The 22,996-nt window shown below is 36.5% G+C and overlaps 1 pseudogene; it reads right to left on the bottom strand.

Annotated features, from left to right (window-relative positions):
• Positions 1 to 1,110: 1,110 nt before the first annotated feature.
• The window catches only part of LOC132226733 (phosphoglycerate kinase 1-like), a 175,281-nt pseudogene continuing 153,395 nt past the window's right edge, over positions 1,111 to 22,996 (bottom strand).

Genomic DNA, 22,996 nt, shown 5'->3' with positions numbered 1-22,996 from the left:
TAGTACTTTCATTTAACATTGATCTTGTGTTATATGTGTTGATCATTTGGTTTTCAGGAGGAAAGTTTTATTGTATTGTAAGGTCAAAAATACTATATTTAACCTGAAACAACGTAGTCTCATTTATCCTGAATTCTCAAATTTTGTTAGGAAAGCAACACAATTTATAATAGCAACTGAATTCATAAACTCACTTTCAAGTAAAATACAACTTTATTAAATGACTAACCTGAGAAGCCCTGACTAGAGAATTTAACAGGTAATATAAGATGACATCATGCATAAAAAAAAGCCATAAATTACATGACTGAGCAGCTTCATTAGTCTTGTATCAAGGACTCAGAGGCTAATGTTCTCCTGTGTGTCTAGAAGAAGACAAAAAGAGAAGGGAGAACAGTTCTTTACAATACTATCACCTGCAACACTGTGTAATATTGTTAGGTAATTATTCATCGATGATAAAAATTAAAAAGTCTAATTTATGCTCCAAAAATCAGATTGATTAAAAAAATCCACTTTACTTTTATATATTACCTCCCAGAGTCAGATTGCTAAAATATGAGGTGTTTTGGTTTGAATAAAATAAAAACACCTCTCACCTATTATAATATAGAATGAAAGCTGTTTCTGATAAAGACGGTTTTATATTTTTAGAAAATTTGGCCAGAACTTGTCACAGTGGATTGAATGTGGTTTATTTCTCCCCAATTTCAATGGACAGTTTTATTATTTATTTAACAATCACAAACTTCACCTCCCTGCAATTAGAATTTCATCTTGTTTCCATGCTGAGTAGTAAGACAATGACAAAGCTCATCAGAATAAGCTACTCCAAAAAGAGATTTAAGTTAACAGCTCCCTTTCTCTTAACTGACAAAATATACATATATGCACTTTAGAATGCACCAAGAGAGTCAAGTGCGATCTTGCAGATTGTAGGCAAGGCCAGGATGCAGAAAAGATGAGCCGAGATGCTGTTTCTGAGGCTGCATCTCTTGGTCACTGGGTGGATCTTGACGTGGAGGAAGATTTTAGCTCATACCCAGTGGAGATGTGGAAAGCACAGAGTTGGCTTAAGGGATGTGCGCAGGAACCAAAAGCAGGAAAGTACTAAACATTGCTGAGAGCATCCGCTCCAGGAAGGACTTTTCCTCCAGACGCTTTACAGTGGCACCATCCCCAGTGCTCACACGGCTGACTTTAACCTCCAGGTTCCGTTTGGCACAGCAAGTGGCAGTGTCTCCAGCCCCTATGATGGTGATGCAGCCCCCGGAAGTGGCTTTCACCACTTCATTCATGAGGGCGTGGTCCCTCAGGCAAAAGCTTCCCATTCAAATAAACCCTCAGGTCCATTCCATGTCATCTGTTTGGCTCTAGCAACAGCCTCAGCATATTTCTTGCTGCTCTAAGGACCACAGTCCAAGCCCAGCCAGCCAGCAGGTGTCAGAAGTCACAGTCCTTTGGCCAGTCTTGGCATTCTCATCAAACTTGTCATCAGTGACAAAGTCAACAGGCAAGGTGATCTTCACAGCATTCTTCTCAGCTTTGGAATCAGGTCTTTTATGATCTTGGCTCCTTCTTCATCAGAGAAGTGCCAATCTCCATGTTGTTGAGCACCTTAAGGAAGGTAGAAGCCATTGCACCACCAAGAATCATCTCATTGACTTTGTCCAGTATATTAATGGTCTCAGCTGGATCTAGTCTGTAACTGTAGCTCCACCCAGGATAGCCAGGGAGGGCTCTCCAAGGCCATGACAAAGTAGTTCAGCTCCATCTTCACAAAAAGTGTCTCCAGACTAACTGCTACCATGGAGCTGTGGGCTCGGTGAGCAGTGCCAAAAGCATCCTTGACACAGCCACCCCCTCGCTTGGCAAATGAGGCTCAGAGGCTTCTCCTTAAGCTGGCTGGGCTGTAATCTTATTCCCAGACACATCCTTTCCCTTCCCGTCTTCCTCCACATGAAAAAAAAAAAAATGTTCCCTAGCAGGGTGACAGATCCAGCAGCTGGGTCAGCTCACTCTTTCTCCACTTTGGGGCCCACACAGTCCCTCACAAACAAACATGCTTGCCCAGCAGAGATTTGAGTTCTACAGCAACTGGCTCCAAGGAGTACTTGTCGGGTATGGGGTCAACATCAGGCCTGCCCAGGTGGCTCATAAGAAATGTGTTGGCTCCATTGTCCAAGCAGAATGCGATGCTTAGAATGCAGCCTTGATCCTCTGGTTATGGTATCTGGCTGTTCTTCATAGGAATATTAAACTCCACTCTCATGACGACCCGCTTCCCCTTTGCATCCAGTTTAACCAGAATCTATTTGTTAGAAAGCAATATCTTGGCAATACAGCATCAGCTATACCGGGGGAGGGGGATGAGCCAGCAGCCAGCGTCTTATTGAATGTGGTTTAAATTGAATGTAATATAAGCCTTTAATAAAGACATGAATGAAAATCATTGAACAAGAAAACTAAGTTAAAGTTAATTTTAGCTTCCCTCATCATTTTAAATTATTGTTTCCCAGAATGAGAGCTATCAAACCAGTAAGGCTTTCCTGATGTCTTATGCAAGTGACAACAATGTCTCCAAATGTGTTTGGAAACAATGACAAACAATAAAGACAACATTTTGTAATCCTAAAGGCAACAAAGAAGAAAAATTATTTCAGCAACATATGGTAGAAATAGTTTGGTTTTTTTTTGACACAGAAGGAAAAATAAATGATTGACAATAGATTCAATTTATGAACATATGCATGGAAAATATGTGATAACTCAGTTATTAAATTGTAGACAATAGTAAGTTCCCAAGTGTAAGGTGGCATATAATGTTATCAGCAGCTTGGTGAAATCATTCAGCTTGACACATCATTCAGAATATGAGAAAATAGGTAAGGATAAATTAATTTTTTTCAACCTGCATAAACAGAGGATAAGGAGCAAAATAAGATAATATAATTATTCAACAATTACTGATAATTTTCATTTTTAATTAACAGTTTAGCTACCTGTTCTTTCTAAGAATGATATATCAATGAAGAAGAATATCAAAATAGCATTTTTTTCTGGTTATCTATGATGGCAGAATACTGAAAAATTGAAATATGAAAAATGGAATGATTGGAAAATTAATTTGTTTAATTAGCCAAGATTACTCAACGGAGCCTTCATAGTGGATCTAAACCGGCTTTACCTATTGATTCCACCATTTATTATAAGAAAAAACTAAAAACAAGTTAATTGAATATTTCTGAACTCCATATATAATTTTCTCATCTTAATATGGAGATATTATTAAATACAAACATAGGGTTATTATGAAAACTAAAATGTCACATATTGAAACCTTTGTTACGTATTAGTTGCTCAGTAATTGTTAATCCCATCTTTCTCCACTTTTACATATACAAATAACCCAATGCAATAATTTGCAATAAGATTTACTGTGAGAAATAAAACATTTGTTTAACAGTCTATCCAGCCTAGGCCAGTTTCTATGTTTAATTACAATAATAATTAAACTTTGGAGAGATTCTACAAATGGGTTTTTTTAAGTTGGAATGTTGGAAAAAAGTCAAATTAATTTATAAAAATCTCAGTCACAATATCACAATGTATGGTGACATATGCAAAGTTATCAGTACATTTTGAAACACACATTTATTCTATTTATGTTATAATTGTGTTCATATTTTTCCGGGAACCTAACATCATCATTAGAAATTATATTTAATCTCCACATAAATAGCCTTCTTGGCTTTCACACATCTACCTACCCAGATGATAGCCTTTTGATGTATACAAACTAGAGATTTTCTGCATTAATAATTTCTCATATACAAATATTTTTGGCTTAAATAATTTTGCTTTATTACAAACCCTTTAAACCTTATTAATGTTTCTTGATGTGTAGAAATTGTCTTTCTTCATATTAGTCAATGGAAACTGCTCCTTGATGTATGCCAGCACACAACATATATTTCTATTGACTGAGTTTCTTCATCACAGTAATTCATACTGACTTTGTTTACTTTCTCTCTTATTTGCCAACTCCAAGCTCATCATCAAACCTGATGGCTGTATTTTTGAAATACATACAGAACCTTACCATTTTCACCACCACGTTATTAAATGGCAGCAGTAAATGGCCCCAACTTTTGGAAACATTCTTTTGATTCTCTAGTTCTCTCTCTAATTGATAAAATGAGGTAATGTATGCAATTACATTTCTTTTGCTTTTAACATAATCATAAAAAAGAAAATTCAACAATATTGATGGGAGGAAACAAAGTAAGCAAGTACAATTAGTAATTAGTTCTATGGAATAGTCTAATTCATCCATATGAAATGTAACACCTAATATAGGTCATATCATGTCATTCTTCAGTCAAACCACTAGTTACTGTGAATATTAAAAAGTATATCTTTTAAATTTCAATTAACACAGCTAGGCCTCATTTTCCTTTTAATGAAGAAAAGAAAAATGAGTTTGTTTTTTTTAATTTCCTTCATAAGCCACTGTTCTATAACTCCATGTATGTGGGATGCTTCAGGTTAAATATAACGTTTATTAGAATTAAACATGGAATGATTTTATGTTTTAATAATACCAGAAGCAGAATGATAAAAAAATTTTACAATCAGATTTCACTCTTTATCTTATGGAAGACATAGGGAGGAGACCAAAACATTGACTCCCCTGTTAAAATAAGCATGGATTTTTAAATATAATGAGTATGTGCTCCCAAAAAATCAAGCTCCAAGTCTGGAGTCTATATGTGAGTCTGTATGCTATTCAACCTTATGGATGGAACTCTTATCATGTCAACATGGTGATGTATACTAATCCAAAATGAACACTGATATATTTTATGTGAGGAAATCACTGTGTATAAATATATTTTTATGTTTATGTATAACAGAGAACAGAGCATTAAAGAAAATATAAATATCATAATGTTCTCATTTGCATAAATTCAAAGTACTTGTAGAGTAGTATTTCCCAAGTCTTGAGACTCTGTCCACTTTGGATTGGAATCATTTTGCAGCTGAAGCCCCTTTGTCAGCTGCTGTTGAAACACACAGTGTCAATAATTCTCCTTTAAAATTGTCTCATTAAATATTCATATTCTTGCACCATTTTTTTTCTATTTGCATTTAATTAAATCACATATTCAGGTAAAATCCCCTATGCCAGGAATCTGAAGGTTTTCACCTTTGTATTTTCCTTAGTATATATGGGGAGATATGAGATTTGCAAAAGTAATGCTGTTGCTTACAGAAAATATATCTCATTCCTGATTCTCTCAAGGGTTTGAAATTCATTCTGACATGCAAATCCCTGAGGTTAAAATCCTATTTAAAGTTCACATTTGAGTTTATAATGGTTCTGCTTCTGTGCTGATTTATAGTTCATAAGAATGCAAAATAAAAAGAACACATAACCTTTTACATCTAAAACAGATGACATAATGTTTGTAATTAATAAGCATCACACCATGGGTAAATAGTATTCTGCATGACAATTTTATAGCATCATTAATATCAGTGCTAAATGTCAAAGTAGCCAAATGTCAAAGCATTTTCTTTAACTTACAAATACTGTTCTTATAACAAATGGTATAGCACCTGTGAATTGATAATACAGTCATCCTGGGATTTGGGAAAGAATTCACAGGCACATGATTGAAGGAGTTGAATCATCAGCCTAACTTACATGGGACCTCCCCTACAGTGTGTTTGAAAAAGTTGTATTTTCAGCTGAGCCAGTAATGTCAACTTAGGATCAATTAGGATATTGTGATGTTTAAACATCTATTTTGTTGGTCAGAGATAAGACTGATCTAACAATTTGCTGAATATGGATTCAAATAATATTGCCAAGCTATGAAAGTTGTAACTAATAGTTTTGCTGAATGAGTGCTCAAGTGGAGAAGAGACACAGTTAATTAATCTATGTTTAGTATTTCATTGTTGTACATTATTTCACTTCATTTCGATAACTGAAACTTAATTGCATAAATGAATGTCTCTTTGTACATTCTCTAATGTAAGCTATTCTTTTCAAATATTCCTGCCAAAGGGAAACATTAGTGTTGTCCATGTCACCCACACTTTCCTCAATCTCAGTAATTGTTCTGCCACCTCCCTCTTCACAAATAGTCTCTCTTTTGAAGATCTTTCATGACATGACAACCTGTAGCATCACAAGGAATTTTATAGCCTCCTTCCTTCCTTCCTTCCTTCCTTCCTTCCTTCCTTCCTTCCTTCCTTCCTTCCTTCCTTCCTTTCTTCCTTCCTTCCTTCCTCTGCCCTTACAATGATTTTGAATTATTATTGTGTGCCAGGCACAGGGCCAAATACTACTACTAATAAAGTATTGACTGATACACAGTTTCTGTTTTCCAGATTTTAGCCTTCACCCTATTCCTTGTCACTATTCTTGGAAGATTCATCATTCACTTCTAAGTGTCTTCTGTAATCCTGGTTCCCAGCTTCCTTGATCACTTCAAGACTAATCACTTCTCTTGACATTTCATTCCATTTTTATTTCTCATTTCCACTATCCACATCCTTCTTTAGAATATCATCTTTTGTTTAATTCTTCAAAGTTCACCTAAGTTACTCCCTCTCCATAAAAAGTGGTTTAATTTCAACTCTTAAACACTGTGGTATTTTCTCTCTGTTTTATTTTTTAAAAAAATGCATACCTGAATCAAACAAATAATCATTAAATGCCTACTTTGTACCAGGACAATATTTACTTTAATATTAACATGTATGCTCATTGTGTACTTATCATATGCAGATTTACCTAAATGCCCTTTAAATCTGCATTTCTGCCTTACAGACATTCTTGCTAACTATTACTTAATATTTCTTGAAATAAATCTATCTCGCTTAAAACAATCCTAATGGTTTGTTAGGATTACACCTCATTACGTTTGTTAATATGCCCAGAATAGTCCAAATTACTCTAAAACAAGATTTTGTCACTTGCATCAAGCAAAATAGATAACTAGGTGCTCAATAAAAGAATCAATGTTATCATTGTCAAGTAAATCTTGCATTCATGTAGTGAAATGGATATAACATCTACTGGTATATTTATCATAGTAATGTATAGTCACCAGGAAAGGCAGCATTATAATGTTGGGAAAGAATTATATTTGATTTTTAAATTTCTGCTGTCAGATGTCCCAGATCAATGAACATTGGCTACGGCAGAGTGCTAACGCCCTGAATAACCTTTGTCCCTCACAAGATTCTGTAGAACTTCCCAGTCTGTGACAACGGTTTAAGGAAACTTCCTCTTCTTCTTCTCCTTCTCTTCTCTTCCTCTTCTTTTCCCTTCTCTTCTCTTCCTCTTCTTTTCCCTTCCCTTCCCTTCCCTTCCCTTCCCTTCCCTTCCCTTCCCTTCCCTTCCCTTCCCTTCCCTTCCCTCCTCTCCTCTCCTCAGCCCTCCTTGGTTATGACTTGTACTGCCGGGAGCCGGTCCATCCTTGCTGTTTCAAGGGACCTGGCATATATGGCATACGGTTCTTAATATGTTTGCTCACCTTCTTGGCGCTGTGTTTTAACCAAGATCACCTCTCCGAGAAAGGTTGAATCCCCAGGTAGGGATTTTCCCCTGAAGTTAGGGAGGGAATAAAACCCCTCAACTAAGTGCCAGGCGGGTAATTAATCACTTTAACTATGAACAATCATGCTTAAGCTACATAATCTTTGCTCCCTGGAATGGAGATAAAAAACGCCCTAACCTTTGTAATAGAGATTGATAGGATTGGAATCAACTGGTATAAATACAGATGTAACAAGACAGAACTCAGGAGACAGAACTTAGAAGAGAGCCAAGAAGACAGAACCTACACAGAACCTACAGACAGAAGAACTTCACTGGAGAGAACATGGCAAAAGATCCTGGACTGAACCTGACTACAGAAATTGGCAAGAGAACCTGACTAGAACCTAGTGACCGAACCTGGCTGGAGATCTCAGACAGAACCTGGCTGGAGAACCTAGTGAGGAAACATGGCCACAGAACCTGGCTGGAGATCCGAAGCAGAACCTTTCTGGAGATCCAGACCAGAACTTGGCTGGAGATCCTGGCTAGGCTGCTGATCAACTGAACACTGTCTCCGTGTCCTTCCTTCTTCGCCGACTCCGTCCACACCTTTGGGGACCCCTGGACCCGCTGGGGCTGGACCCCAACATTGTACATTATCACTCCTGAAAATTACAAGTCTCTTTTCCTTTGTTCATCAAAGTAGATATAATAAACTACTCACAAAGAAAATTAATGAAAATCATTTTAAAAGTATATTCCCAAGTTAGGAAATAACTGCTGTCAAAGTTCAGAAACTAGAAACTAGGTACTCATAAATTGCTACTTCAATAAGACATAATCCATAAAAAAATTGACAATCTAAAGAACTGTACTTTCCTTCTAAATGTAATAGGAAATAGGTTGCTTCTGATAAAACAAAAAATTCATTTCTAAGCTAAGAAAGAAGCATAAAGAAAATACTAGGGCTGCTCTTGGGCTTTTGCTATGGTATATGCTTTATGCTATTTATATGCAAGTTTATTTTTTCATATTTAAAATTATTGCTGTTCACATGTTACAAGTTAAGTAGGCTAATTTTTTCTCTATACATTTACATTTCATTTTCTTATACAATGAGTTATTAAACCATTTGTCCATGGCTATACAACAAAAAGATTATACATTTGACATGTATTTTAAAGCAACTAGATCCAGGTTTTGAGCATGGACTGTCACAGGCAAAATTAAGCTAGTCTCACCAAGTATTCCTGGTGGGCAGAGGACTAAGACTCTCTGCTCGGTCTGATTCCTTTGGCTAGAATCCCAGATACTGCTTTTTATTTTTTTTTTTGTATGTGAAAACAATGAGGCTTTGAGAAAACAGTTGAAGAAGTAGAAGATAAAAATCTGCATAAACCTTTGGCATGTGATGTCGCCGACTAGAGAGGCAGAATGTTAGTCCCTAACTAGATATGAAAATAAAATAATAGGCTTCTGTTGACTTATCTCATAGTATAGAATTGTTCAAATGAGAAAGTATAGCTTGGGTTATAAGCAACTGACTATTATTGTCTACTACTAAATAATAAACAAATGGGGTAATGTCTAGGTGTGATAAGAGGTTTTAAAAACTCCCGAAAATATAACAATAATAGAATATGAGCACACATTAGGTTTTTTAAAAGTTCAAGCTTAATGGTAGCTTTTCATTTTTAATGTTCTTTGAACTCATTCTGCCAATGTGATAGAAAGAATAGATGTAAATTTAAATCAAACAATTGCTTTTAAAACAGTTTGAACTAATAAGACTTGAAGGTTTTGCTCATCAATGAAGAGAGCTTAGAAAGAGTGTGTTGCCACCCTTAGGTTCACGACAAAGTAGCAATATAATCTGCAAGCCCACAGGTTTTCTTGAGCTCACTAGAGCTAAGGCAACTAGCGTGTAATCAAAGAGACAGCAGCCTGAAGAGAGATACAGGGTGTGAGCATTTTCTTACTTGGGACTGAAATAGGCAGTCTGCACCCAGTAAGGAAAATTCAGCAAGAATAATAGCTCACAGGTTGATGGGAAATGATTGTGGGCTAGGGGAAGAGTATGGAGACTGAGGGCTGCAAATACAAAGTATCTTTTTTTGTGCAAGCTTTATTTGCCGTGAATCTCCCTTGGCAAGATTCCTTAAGAAAGTCCCTTCATGGTGCTTGGATTAAGAGAACAGCAGCTGCTGGGGAAGGGAAGCTAAATTATGTCTAAACCATTCTCCTTTATCTTCCTATTGCTGAGAAAAGTTTTTCATGAATCTCTGTGTTTCTACACATCTTGCAAGTAGAGGCACAGATAACAAATATCCTTTCGTTCTGGACTGCTTTCCAATAAAATCTATAGTGAACAGCCTTAGAAGATACAGTGTCTCCCTCAGGAGTTGAAGCCGAGGATCCTACTGGGGCAAAGATTAGAATGTTTGCTTGCAGAACCTCATCCTAACATATAAAAAGCCATGGGCTGTCATGACCAAAATAACAGTATGGATGACCGAACAGCAGGCTGCGTGGAGTGACCAGGCCAGCAGGGGGGTTAGTGAGGGACGACCAAATGACTGAACAGCAGGCTGTGTGGGGCAACCAAGCCAGCAGGGGGACAGTTGGGGGCAACCAGGCTGGCAGGGGGGCAGCTGAGGGTGACCAGGCTAGCCGGGGAGCAGTTGGGGGTGATCAGGCAGGCAGACAGGTGAGCAGTTAGGAGCCAGAAGTCCCAGATTGTGAGAGGGATGTCTGACTGCTGGTTTAGGGCTGATCCCAGGGACATCCTCCGAGAGGGGTCCCGAATTGGAGAGAGTGCAAGCTGGGCTGAGGGGACCCCCCCCCCCCCCGCACGAATTTCATGCACCGGGCCTCTAGTATAACTATAGCTTCCTAGGTTTCAAGTTCCTTACCTGTGACACTAGCCTAATACTGTGTTGTCCCTTGGGACTGGGGAGTGAGGTTGAGGGGAGGGGAGTGAAGCAAAGGGAGCCAATGTGAATCTGAAGGTCATGCTGCTTGCTCTTCTGTGAGTGAAGCAGCCTTCTGTCTTTGACCCAGGGTTTTCACATTTCCTGCCAGCATCCAGGAAAGGAGGTGATGTAATCTGGTAGTTTTAGGTAGGGCACCATGTCAGATTTTTCAGTTTTTGATGCATCTCCCAGAAACAAAATCAGTAATCTATAGAGTAAAGGAAACATACCTTCTTTCCCTAAGGAGTCTGCTAAAACCTTATCACAGCTGAGTGAAGTACATGAAAGAAACTTTTAGTCCTGAAGGCAGACCAGGAATATATGTTGGGCCTAGAACTTTAGCTAAGGAAGACTCAGGGCTGCTGAGAAGGCCACAGTCCTGATACCTAGGATTATAGTGCCTGTGGAAGTCTGAGTCTTACTCAAAACAGCAGAGAATCACTCCCCTGTCTAAGCTAACAAGCACCAAATCACAGGTGAGCACACAATACTGCCAGGAGAGTTGAAGTGCATGAACAAATCTCCCTGACACACAGAACAAGGCAAAGACTTACAGCTGGCGATGGAGATGATTGAGAAAAATTGACAAATGTACCCATACTCTGTGTTAATGGTAAACAGAGGAACTTCAAGCCTGGGCTGACCCGAGGATAACAATAGTAGCCATAAACCTAAAACCCAGCAAACACAACCACATTTCCCGCTAGATGAATCCCAACCTTCACACTTAAGATTTGATGAAGGAATGATGTGCCCTTTTTAAAGCATGAAATCTATTTACCTTAGTCATCTTACCCCACACAAGATGTCCAGCTTTAAAAAACAAACAGACAAAACATATTCAAAAGCAAGAAAACACATTTTCAAGAAACAAAGTACTCAGCACAACAAGTTATATATGAAACACATTTTGGAACTAACAGGGAATTTTAAATATCTGTGATTAACATGTTAAAGTCTCAAATAGAAATGGCAGGCAGCATGAAGGATAAGAAGGATAATTTAGGCAGAGAGATGAAAACTTTAAGAATAATCCTAACAGATGCAAAAGATAAAAACCACAGAAACAGAGGTAAAGAAAGCCTTCAATGACTCCATAGTTGGTTTGATCTAGCCTAGAAAAGAATCAGTCAATTGTTAGAAAGATCCCAGAAGGATAAGAGAGGGAGAATGAGGCAGAGATATTTGAATTATAGTAGTTAAGTATTTGCCAAAATTAATAACAGAGAATTCTTACAAATCAAATAAGCTCAAGAACACCAAGAAAGACGATCAGTAACAACAAAATATATGTAGGCATGCCATATTCATTGTGCTTTAAACAAAAGACTAATAAAATCTTGATGGTGCGCCAGGCCGGTGTGGCTTAGTGATTGAGTGTCGACCTATGAACCAGGAAGTCACAGTTCAATTCCCAGGCAGGTCACATGCCTGGGTTGTGGGCTTGATCCCCAGTAGGGGGCATCTCTCATCATTGATGCTTATATCTCTATCTTCCTCTCAATGAAAATATACTTTAAAAAACAAAACTGTGAAGGTGCACAGGGAAAAAAAAATCTCACATGACAAATAGCCAAACAAAGATCCTATGTAATAAAAGGCTAATATGCAAATCCACCGAACAGTGGAATGACTGGTTGCTATGACCCACACTGACCACCAGGGGGCAGATGCTCAATGCAGGAGCTAGCCCCTGGTGGTCAGTGCGCTCCCACAGGAAGAGCGCCACTCAGCCAGAAGCCTGGCTCATGGCTGGCCAGTGCAGCGGCAGTGGCAGGAGCCTCTCCCGCTTCTGCAGCAGCGCTAAGCCATCAGTCGAACATCCCCCGAGGGCTCTCGGACTGTGAGAGGGTGCAGGCCAGGCTGAGGGACCCCCTGAGTGCACAAATTTCGTGCACTGGGCCTCTAGTAATAATAATAATAATAATAAATGTACTTCTCATCAAAATACATGCAAGTCATGAACTATGGCATGATGTATTTAAATTGCTGGGGGGTGGGGGTGGGGAGTCAAAACAAAACAAAACCAAACCTGTCAGCCCAGAATATCCAGCAAAAAAACCTCAACATGTGAGGAGAAATTCATACTGTCCTGTACCAACAAAATTTGAGAGAACTCATTCTAGCAAGTATCTACTACAAGAATGTTTATAGAAAAGTTTTTCAAGAAAAGGCAATATGAAACCAAAACAGAATCTGTGATCAATGTGAAGAGATTAAAACACTGGAAATAAAGATAATTTTAAAAATTTAAATCACTCTTAAAGGTCAGTGACTTTACAAAATCATTACAAATTTATTGTAAGCTTGTAGCATTTGTGAAAGTGAAAATATATGATAAAAATGGCATAACACATGGGAGGTAGGAATTAGGAATGTAGTGTTGTCTTTATGCAATATACAGTATATAGTCTTTATACTCATGTTAAAGGGTATGATATTTTAAGATAAAAATTGATTAAATGAAAACACATATTCTAAATGCTCAGCCAATTAGAATTGAAAAGATGTCTTAAAAAGAGTACAAATAACAAGTCTATAGTGGAGATAAAATTGAATTATAGAAAATTATCAAACTATAAAAATTCATAAGTAGAAAATAAAATATATGAAGCACAAAGGGAACAAAGGAAAACAACTAGCAAGATAGTAGAATTCAATGAAATCATATCTATATGTATACTTAATAAGAGTAGTATAAATCCACCAATTAAAAACCAGTTTTGTCAGATTTGATTTAAAATGAAAAAGTAAAAGCAAGGCTGGATTATATGGTGTCTAAAATAAACCTGATTTAAATATAAAAACAAGTCAAAGAAAAAAGGATGGAATGGGGTATTAAGGTATTCAACATCATAGAAACATAGAGTGCTGGTTGCAAGGAACGGGGGGAGGGGGAATGGGAGTCATTGTATAATGCACTTTATAAGATAAAAAGAATTATAGATGTGGATGGTGATGATATGCTGTACATTATAAGTGTATTTAATATCAATGAATTTTTCACTTAAATGGTAAAGATGGTAAATTTTGTTACATATAATTACCACAATAAAAATGAAAAGAAAAAAAAAAGATAGAGAAATATATACCATTCTAACATTAACCAAAAGAAAGGGTAGAGTATCTGCATTAACATTTGACTGGAAAATAATTAGGATTAAGAAGGAAAAGACGTATAAAATAACAACATAGGGGGCCAACCCTGGTCAGTGTTGCTTAGTGGTTGGAGCATTGTCCTGTGCACCAAAGGGTCTTGGGTTCACTTTCTGGTCAGGACACATACCCAAGGTGTGGGTTCAATCCCAGTCAGGGCATGTGCTGGAGGCAACCAATCGATATTTCCCACATTGATGCTTCTCTCTCTCCAGTGCTGTCTCTCTACAATTAATGAAAAACATCCTCAGGTGAGGATTAAAAACAAAAAACAATTTAGGGGGTCAAATTTCCAAGAAGATATAGAAATCTTAAACATTTATTTACCTAACAACAGAAATACAGAACTTTAATATATCATGAGATGACATGACATGAGAGGCCATAACATCACATAATATCACATAACATGCTCTAACCAGATTGCCCCAGTGGATAGAGCATCAGCCTGCAGATTGAAGGGTCCCAGGTTTGATTCTGGTCAAGGGCATGTACCTTGGTTATGGGCACATCCCCAGTAGGGGGTGTGCAGGAGGCAGCTGATGGATGTTTTTCTCTCATCGATGTTTCTAACTCTCTATCCCTCTTCCTTCTTCTCTGTAAAAAAATCAATAAAATAAATTTTTTAAACAATCATATAACATGAAGCAAGAACTACTAGAACTGAAAGGCAAAACTAGCCAAATACACAGTTCAAGCTAGACTTCAACATTCTTCTTTCAGATATTGATTAAATAGAAGATAGAAAATTGGTATACATATGAAACACATAGACAGAACTATCAGGCAATATAACCTAACTAATATATACAGAGGACTTCATCCAACAACAGCATTATTATCAAGAACACACTGAATACACCTTTTTAAGGACACCTAAGACATCCACTGAGATATACCATATTCTAAGAACAAAACACTTAAAAGTATTAAAGAATAAGATGTATACAAAATATATTTTCTGAAAATAATGAAATTAAGCTAGGAATTTATAACAGATACCTGGAAAATCCCAAAATATTTGGAAATTCAACTTCACACTTCTAAATAATCTATGGGTCAAAAAGGAAGTGTCAAGGGAAATTAAAACAAACAAACAAACAAAAAACAACCATTTTGAGCTAATTGAAAGTAAAAATAAATTATATCAAAATTGGTAGGATGCATCTCTAACAGTGCTTATGTATAAATTTATCACATAAATGCTAAGTTGAGAAAAGATAAACATTTCTGATAATCTCAAAAGATATAATAGTCCTGGCCAATGTTTGCTCAGTGTTTAGAGTGTCAGCTGGAGCACTGAAGGGTCTTGGGTTCTATTCCCAGTCAAGGGCATATACCTGGGTTGCAGGTTTGATCCCTGGCCCTGTTTACGGCATGTACAGGAGGCAATCAATGATGTGTCGCTCTCACATTGGTCTCTCTCTCTCTTTCTCTCTCTCTCTCTCTCTCTCTCTCTCTCTCTCTCTCTCTTTCTCCCCCCTCCCTTCCACTCTCTCTAAAAATCAATGGGAAAATATCCTTAGGTGAGGTATAACATATAATAAAAATTATTTGTTAAAACTGAACATCTTGCCCTGACTGGTTTGGCTCAGTGGATAGAGCACTGGCCTGCGGACTGAAGGGTCCCAGGTTTGATTCCAGTCAAGGGCATGTACCTTGGTTGTAGGCATGTCACCAGTAGGGGGTGTGCAGGAGGCAGCTGATCGATGTTTCTCTCTCATCGATATTTCTAACTCTCTATCTCTCTCCCTTCCTAAAAAAATCAATAAAAAATATATTAAAAAGAAAAAAAGATTTGTCGCTTTAAAAAAACAAACAAACAAACAAAAAAACTGAACATCTTTTCATGATAGAAATTCTGAACAAATTCGAAATAGAAGGGACTCTCCATTTAATGTAATACTTAGTGGTAAAAATGGGATGCTTTCTCAATAAGATAGGAAACAGGATAATAATTTCCTTCCTCATCATGGATTCAACATCACAGTGGAATTCCTAATCAATGTAATTAAGCAAGATAAGTAATGAGTAAAGCATACCAATTAGAAATGAAAAGAATCAATCTATCTCTATTTACAGAAAGTATCAATATAAGAAGAGCTCAATGTTTAGGTTAACAAAATCAATGCCCAGAGATTTCCCTAAATAAAGTTGTCACATAAAAAAGGATATGCTTAGTTATTTTTGTTATGTATCTCATGGCCTGAACTCTGAGAAGTTTTGCATTACAGAATCAAAAGAAACCTCAGAGCACAAAGAAAAATCTGAAGATGTAGATGTATCTTTGAAGAGAACTTTCCTATTAGAATCTAACTTTTTTGGAATCTACCAGAAATTAGGTTTGGTTGATATTCCTATAGTATAAGGTACTCAGAATTTTATGGTAAGTTTTTCATAGAATCCTTGATAAGGAGGTGATCTCTGCTTGAAAAAAAAATATACAAATATAATATATATATACTACAACTAAGATATAAATATAATATATTATACTTGTATTTCTCCCTATACAGACCCTGATGACGATGGAAATTTGAATTACCACTGCTTTCCAAGAATCATCACAGTAGTAATAACTCACCTCTATGTGGAACCTGAATAATAGCAAGAATCTGCTTTCTTTGTCTGCAAAACAAATGTTATTTATGAAACTGCAGAAGTCACAATCTCCATAATCTGAAGCGAGGAGTGGAGTAAAACAAGAAAATCATTGGGAAAACCTATAAGCAGAAAACATTTCATCTTTTCAGGAGCTTTCATTATCCCTTTACTCCTAAGCAATCCCAACTACAGTCTCAGCAATACCTTGAAACTGGCTCTCACAAATGGAATATTTTTAGTGATTAGGACTTGCCTGACACTTTTCTATGATTTGAGTTTTCTTGCAGGTCATTCACGTAAGATATATTGATCAAAATGGGCATAAGGTGTCAGCAATTGAAAGGTGTTACATAAGGGATGACTTTTCTTACACATCCATTTTAAAGGCATATTTACCAGAGGACTTCAAAAATTGATCCATGTCACTTTTATCTGCTCAGATCTGATCCTACTGCAATCTTTCTATACACCACAGAAAGCATTGCAAAATTTTACATCTTTAGATTTGAGATATTGCAAGTAATAACATGGCTTAATGGATCAGTTTTTATTCATTGGGAAACACACCTACTTCAGAAGCCTATACACAGAGCCACAAATACATAAATCATCATTTAGTTATTGTTTTCCTGGTGGGGTTACTTTTGTCCATGATTGGTTGTTTGCATATAGTTTAGAGGAGACCATGTGAGGGTATTTATTTAGTCTTTCATGTTTTATATATATATATATATATAGAGAGAGAGAGAGAGAGAGCACAAAGATTATCATGATAATTATCATTTATTATTTTAATTAGTACAGTTAGACAGCTAGTGGCTAATAGAAAAATGAAAGAAAAATATTGAGTTTTAAATAAGGAGATTGAATAAATTAATTTTCAAAGACCCTGTTAAAGTTATTTTGAAAAAAAAAATTTAAAGATTCACTACTTCCTTCAAGATTTCAATTACATTGATAACTCAACACACATACTCATACACACATTCCATCTTAAATTTACCCACATAAAATCAGATGTAATGAGGTTTTGTTTTTTTTTAAATTTCACTAAAAGTTCACTTCAGCCTCATCCTCCTGCTTATCAACCTCTAGCCATGCCCTTTATTGCCTCACAGCCTTCACTCATAGCCTTTTCCCAATCTTTCCCTTGCTAGTGCAAAACTACAAAGTCATTTCCTGACAGGCATCATCTGACTTTCTGATTTAAATTATGTAACTTCCCTCCTCCTTCTTATCATAGTTGCCCTTTACTTATTCCATTTGCCTATTGTTAAACAGCATCTTACTCTCTAGATCAGTGGTTCTCAACCTGTGGGTCGCTTTGGGGGTCGAACGACCCTTTCACAGGGGTCGCCTAAGACCATCGGAAAACACATATATAATTACATATTGTTTTTGTGATTAGTCACTATACTTTAATTATGTTCAATTTGTAACAATGAAAATACATCCTGCATATCAGATATGTACATTACGATTCATAACAGTAGCAAAATTACAGTTATGAAGTAGCAACGAAAATAATTTTATGGTTGGGGGTCACCACAACATGAGGAACTGTATTAAAGGGTCGCGGCATTAGGAAGGTTGAGAACCACTGCTCCAGATGGTGAGTTCCATCCTGATAAAATTATCATGTGCTTGGTTATTTATTTTGTGTGGTTAGTGCAATTGGGGGTAATACAATTGCTGGTGCATAGAATATGCTACCCGCAACACCTGGTCTGTGCCCAGTTCTCCTCATTTTAGGACAGAGAATTAGGCCCAAACCTGTGCCTCCTCCGTGTCTCACCTTTTAGCCAAACTGTTGGCAATTACAGGCAGATCTTCCTTAAAATATTCACTATAAATTACAAATCTGAGTTCTTTTCACTCCCTTTCCATTATACATGCTAATCCAGCCCTTTACCATGGACCGCCTGAGTTACTGGGTTTGCCCTTTAAATAGTCTGCTTCCCTCTGACTTCCAATCTCTACAAAATTTTCTCAGAAATCAGTGTTCCTCTAAAAAATATAAACCTATCATATTGCTCCTCTCCTCAAATGTCTTTAGTGTGCTCCAATCACACTTCAAAGATAAATAAAGCTCTCAGTGATCTGGTTCCTATTCTGGTTCATGTCTTACAACTTCAGTAAGGTCTTTGAACCGACCAACAGACACCTACACCAGGGCCTTTGCAGTTCCTGTTTCAGGTGCTAGGAACTATGACTCATGTGCACATTAGGCCTCCATTTCAGCATAGCATCATCAGAGAAGTCTTGATTGTCCATCCTTTCCAAAAGAGTTTCTTTGCACAATCATTGATTCCCAGCTTTATTGAGATGTTATTGGCATATAGAATGCTTCTTTTGTTTTTATTTCATGCAACTTTATCCTCTCTGCCATTATTTATTGTCTTATTTTGTTTCTTTTCAATAAAATATATGGTTTTAAGAGTATGAAAGTTCTTTTTTTTTAAATCAATTTTATTTTTTATTTATTTATTTTTTAATATATTTTATTGATTTTTTACAGAGAGGAAGGGAAAGGGACAGAGACTTAGAAACATCAATGAGAGAGAAACATTGATCAGCCGCCTCCTGCACACTCCCTTCTGGGGATGTGCCCGCAACCAAGGTACATGCCCTTGACCGGAATCAAACCCGGGACCCTTCAGTCCGCAGGCCGACGCTCTATCCACTGAGCCAAACCAGTCAGGGCAAGAGTATGAAAGTTCTTTAAAAATTTTAATTCATGTGTAATTTCCAAGCAACCATAAGGTTCTTAGTGAATACTGTTAAATGAATAAATAAATGTCCCACAAATAGTTCTTCAAAATCTGAATAATGTGGAATATAGTGAACAACATAAACTGATGAACTAAAATAGAGCCAGAGACATAGCAGCATCGAACAGACCATCCAACCTCAGCGGAAAGGCGAGTATGTGTGTGGAGGGAGGGGGAATGTGAGAGATCAGCCAAAGGACTTGTATGCATTCATATAAGCATAACCCATGGACACAGTCAATAGGGGGGGTGAAGGCATGTTCTGGGAGGGTGGGAACTAGCGAGGAGAGGTCAATGGGGGAAAAGGATTCATATGTAATACTTTAAACAATAAAGAAGTTTTAAAAATCTGAATAAATACATTAATGAAATAATGCTGCTTGAATGATTAAATTTAAAAAATCAGGTTGTGCAAGCAGTCATTCTCTTTAGCAGGCAATAAGCTATACCAAGGAAGAGTAAACTTCTAAGTTCTATGTTTGAGTCCATTAAATATACATCTAGCATAAAGTTTTATTGATACGTTCATAATGTTCATGTTGCATTAGTCCATATTATTTTTATATCACTTATCTGTTTCATTAAAAAGGACCCTGAATTTTTATAGGCCATAATATCCTGTCCAATATCTTTTACCAAATATATAAGATCCTCTATAATCTGCTCCTTTTATCTTACTTTATGGAAATCTCATATATCTCTTGAATCATCCAAAATATTAGAAATCGTGCTGACAGCAGGCAGCCACATCTTGGTTACTAATATCATTGTCCAATAAAAGAAACTCGAGCTCTTTCTGAAATGACTGAACCTAGGACTGGGGCAGGGAGTAAAGAGATGTTCCATCTTGTAAGATCAGGAAGCAAGAACGTGTTCAATGGAAAAGTCCCGTGATAGTAGGAATCTGTCAGTGGGGCCAACCAAAATGCCCTGAATGGCCAAAGCTGGAAAAATGGGTGCAACAAAACAAAATAAGTAGAATTGGATTATAACCAAAAGTATAAAATGAATATACTTGAGTTCATAATGATACATACACATGATCGAATACATGGGGAAGAGGAAAAACTCTCCTGTGCAGAAGAATTTCAAGGCATTTCTGCATTTACTCTGCTTTCAAGAAGCATAACTCTACTCCTTAAGTATAGACTTTACATAGGGATTTCTTTCCAAGGAGTATAGGATAAAAAGATGGGAGAAAGGACGACTTTATCGTGGAAAAACCTGACAAACACTAGCCAAGAAATTAGGTCAACATCAGTGTTACTAGAATATAGCCTTAATATGATGTGATGAGAATGAAACTTTATCTCTGGGTCTTTCCTCAAACCCATAATTTCAGCCTACTCAGGACAGAAACATATACAGAGAGGAAATATCTGCAAAATATCTGACCAGTGCTCCTCAAAACTTGTCATCAAAACAACAAAAGTCTGAGAAAGGGCCAAGGTACAAAGGAGGCTAAGGTGACACGATGGCTAAATGTAATGTGGTACCCTGGATGAGACCCTGAAGAAAAAGGAAAAAAAAGAACATTAGGTAAAACTAAAATAACTAAAGGAACCTAAATAAAGGATGGGCTTTAATTAATAAGCCTGCATCAATATTTGTTTATTAGTTGTGACAAACGTACCATACCAATGTAAAATATTAATAATGAGAAATTAAGTGTGGGTATATGGGAACTGTAACTCTCTTCACAACATTTCTGTAATTCAAAATTTACCCCCCCCCAAATATTAGAAAAAATAACTTACTCTGAGCCTACAGCTGGTACATGATAAGAATGTGAAAAGTAATTTAGGGCTAGGCATGGATTTAAAGCCTGTCATTTTATCTATAAAGAAGGTGAAAGAAGGTCAGAAAAACTTTCCTAACTACCTGGAATATTTTAAAAATCCTCTTATTTCTAAGCATTTCTATGTAATGCAGACATTTTATTTTGACTTGTATTTGCCCATATCAATTCCAAGGATGTTCTTTAATGACAGAATACTAGGTAACAGTCTTACTAAAGTTATATGAAGCTAGATAGCTTAATAAATTGATCTTTGAATAGTTCAGACATGGGCAACTTTATTTAAAGTGGTATATTACCTTGGTGGTAGTCACCTGCTGAATATTTCTAAATCAAAGAACATTCCTTCTCTTGTCATATTTTCACTCACAGAATGATTTTGAAAGATCTATTAATGTTTCTTATTACTTTGAAGGAGAAAGATTTAATATCCTGGCTTGTTTGGGGGAGCTGAATTATTACTCAAACAATTCATATAGCAAACACCTAACTTCGTTTGTAAACTCCAGTATCTTTTACAGCTGCACTCTCTGCCATCCATGTCACTGGCAAGAGCTATTAGAAAATCGTTTTTGTCCTTCACAGCTTTGTATCAGCTGTCCATTTTACTTTGACCATGGATACCTGATGACAACATAACATTTGACCAAGGAAACAATTTGTTCATTTTTATTGCTTCTTTAGAGAATTGCTCTGTTTCTTATATGTCAGGAGAGGAGAATGCTGACAAGATGATATTGAATTAGACTCAAAAACAGCCAGTTTGGTCATTAGTTTACGTGCCAACCAACGGCTTCCCATTTGGCTTGAAAATAAAGAAATTTTTTTTAACCTCTTAGTGCCAAAGTTCTTAATAATCAAACCTCCTCCTTGTTATCATCATCACCTTACTACTGCAGAGATGCCACCTTAAAAAGCTTTCAATTTCATGTTACACTCTAAAAAGTTTGACTCTAATTAATTGTAATAAATATAATTAAATTTAAGAGGAATTATCTCTAAGAGTTTTTACAGTTAACTTATTTTAATAAGGTTTACATCATATGGAACCTATAATTTATTTTAATGCAGGATTTTATTATTTAAAGTATCTTTTATAAAATCAATACGATTACAAAAAGCAAAATTTTAAATTATATTCATAAGACTCATATGGACACTTGTATTTTCGTAAAGATTTTCCTAAATTTATTTATGAATTTATTTTCAATAAGAGATAGACCTATATGAAATTTCAAATGCATTAATTTTTAAGATTATGAGTGTATTTTTTTTCTATGTCAAGAAATTCTTAATATAATGAGTTATAATTGGCACAATAATGTACAAAACCGGGCAAACAATGTATTAAGCTATCTGGCAATGTTCCACATTACATCTAAACTTCCATGCCAGAATGTTAATGCTTTTGTGCTTATAGTGATCTTTTTTAATTTGTCAGAATGGGAGAAACAAATCTGTTAGCATGGAATGAATGGTTCTTTATGATATAACAATGTTCTAACTTTGTTCTACCTACCTTTCTGCTAAACTATTGATAGCCACTAATTCATACTGTCCAGATTCATTGTTTTAGCAATGTCACATTTAGTGTTTGGCTGTACAGGAACACACATATCACAGGATCACTGTTATGTAACTGAAATGTTCTGTATGTATTTCATCATAGTTGTTAGAGGCTGTTCCTCTGGTTTATAACTGATTTGTATAGAATTAAATACAGTTATTGTACCAAAATATTCTCCATCAATTAAATGCCATGCAATGGCTTCACTTCTATTATTGGAAATTATTAATTAGTTGAATGATCATAATGGAAGATGTGATGCACATATATTTATTTATTTATGTATTTATCCTTTTAATCCTTATCTGCCAGTGGGCGGCCTGAGGGAAGCCAGCCCAGGTCCCGGGTGCCTGCTGGAAGCTGGAGGAGGGAAGCCCGGGTCTCAGGTGCCAGAGGAAAGCTGGTGCCGGCAGCGGGGGGAAGGAAGGCCTACTTTTGCATGAATTTTCGTGCATCGGGTCTCTAGTAATAATATAAGCCCCATGTTTGCATCATTTTACTGCCTCAAACAGCAATTTTCAACCTGTGTGCCACAGAATTTTTAAGACCTGACTATTTAGTCAGGGGCAC

This window comes from Myotis daubentonii, chromosome 2 (genome assembly GCF_963259705.1).
Source record: "Myotis daubentonii chromosome 2, mMyoDau2.1, whole genome shotgun sequence".
Lineage (NCBI taxonomy): Eukaryota > Metazoa > Chordata > Mammalia > Chiroptera > Vespertilionidae > Myotis > Myotis daubentonii.
The sequence above is the reverse complement of the archived record's forward strand: the minus strand, read 5'-3'. Positions and strand labels throughout refer to the sequence as shown.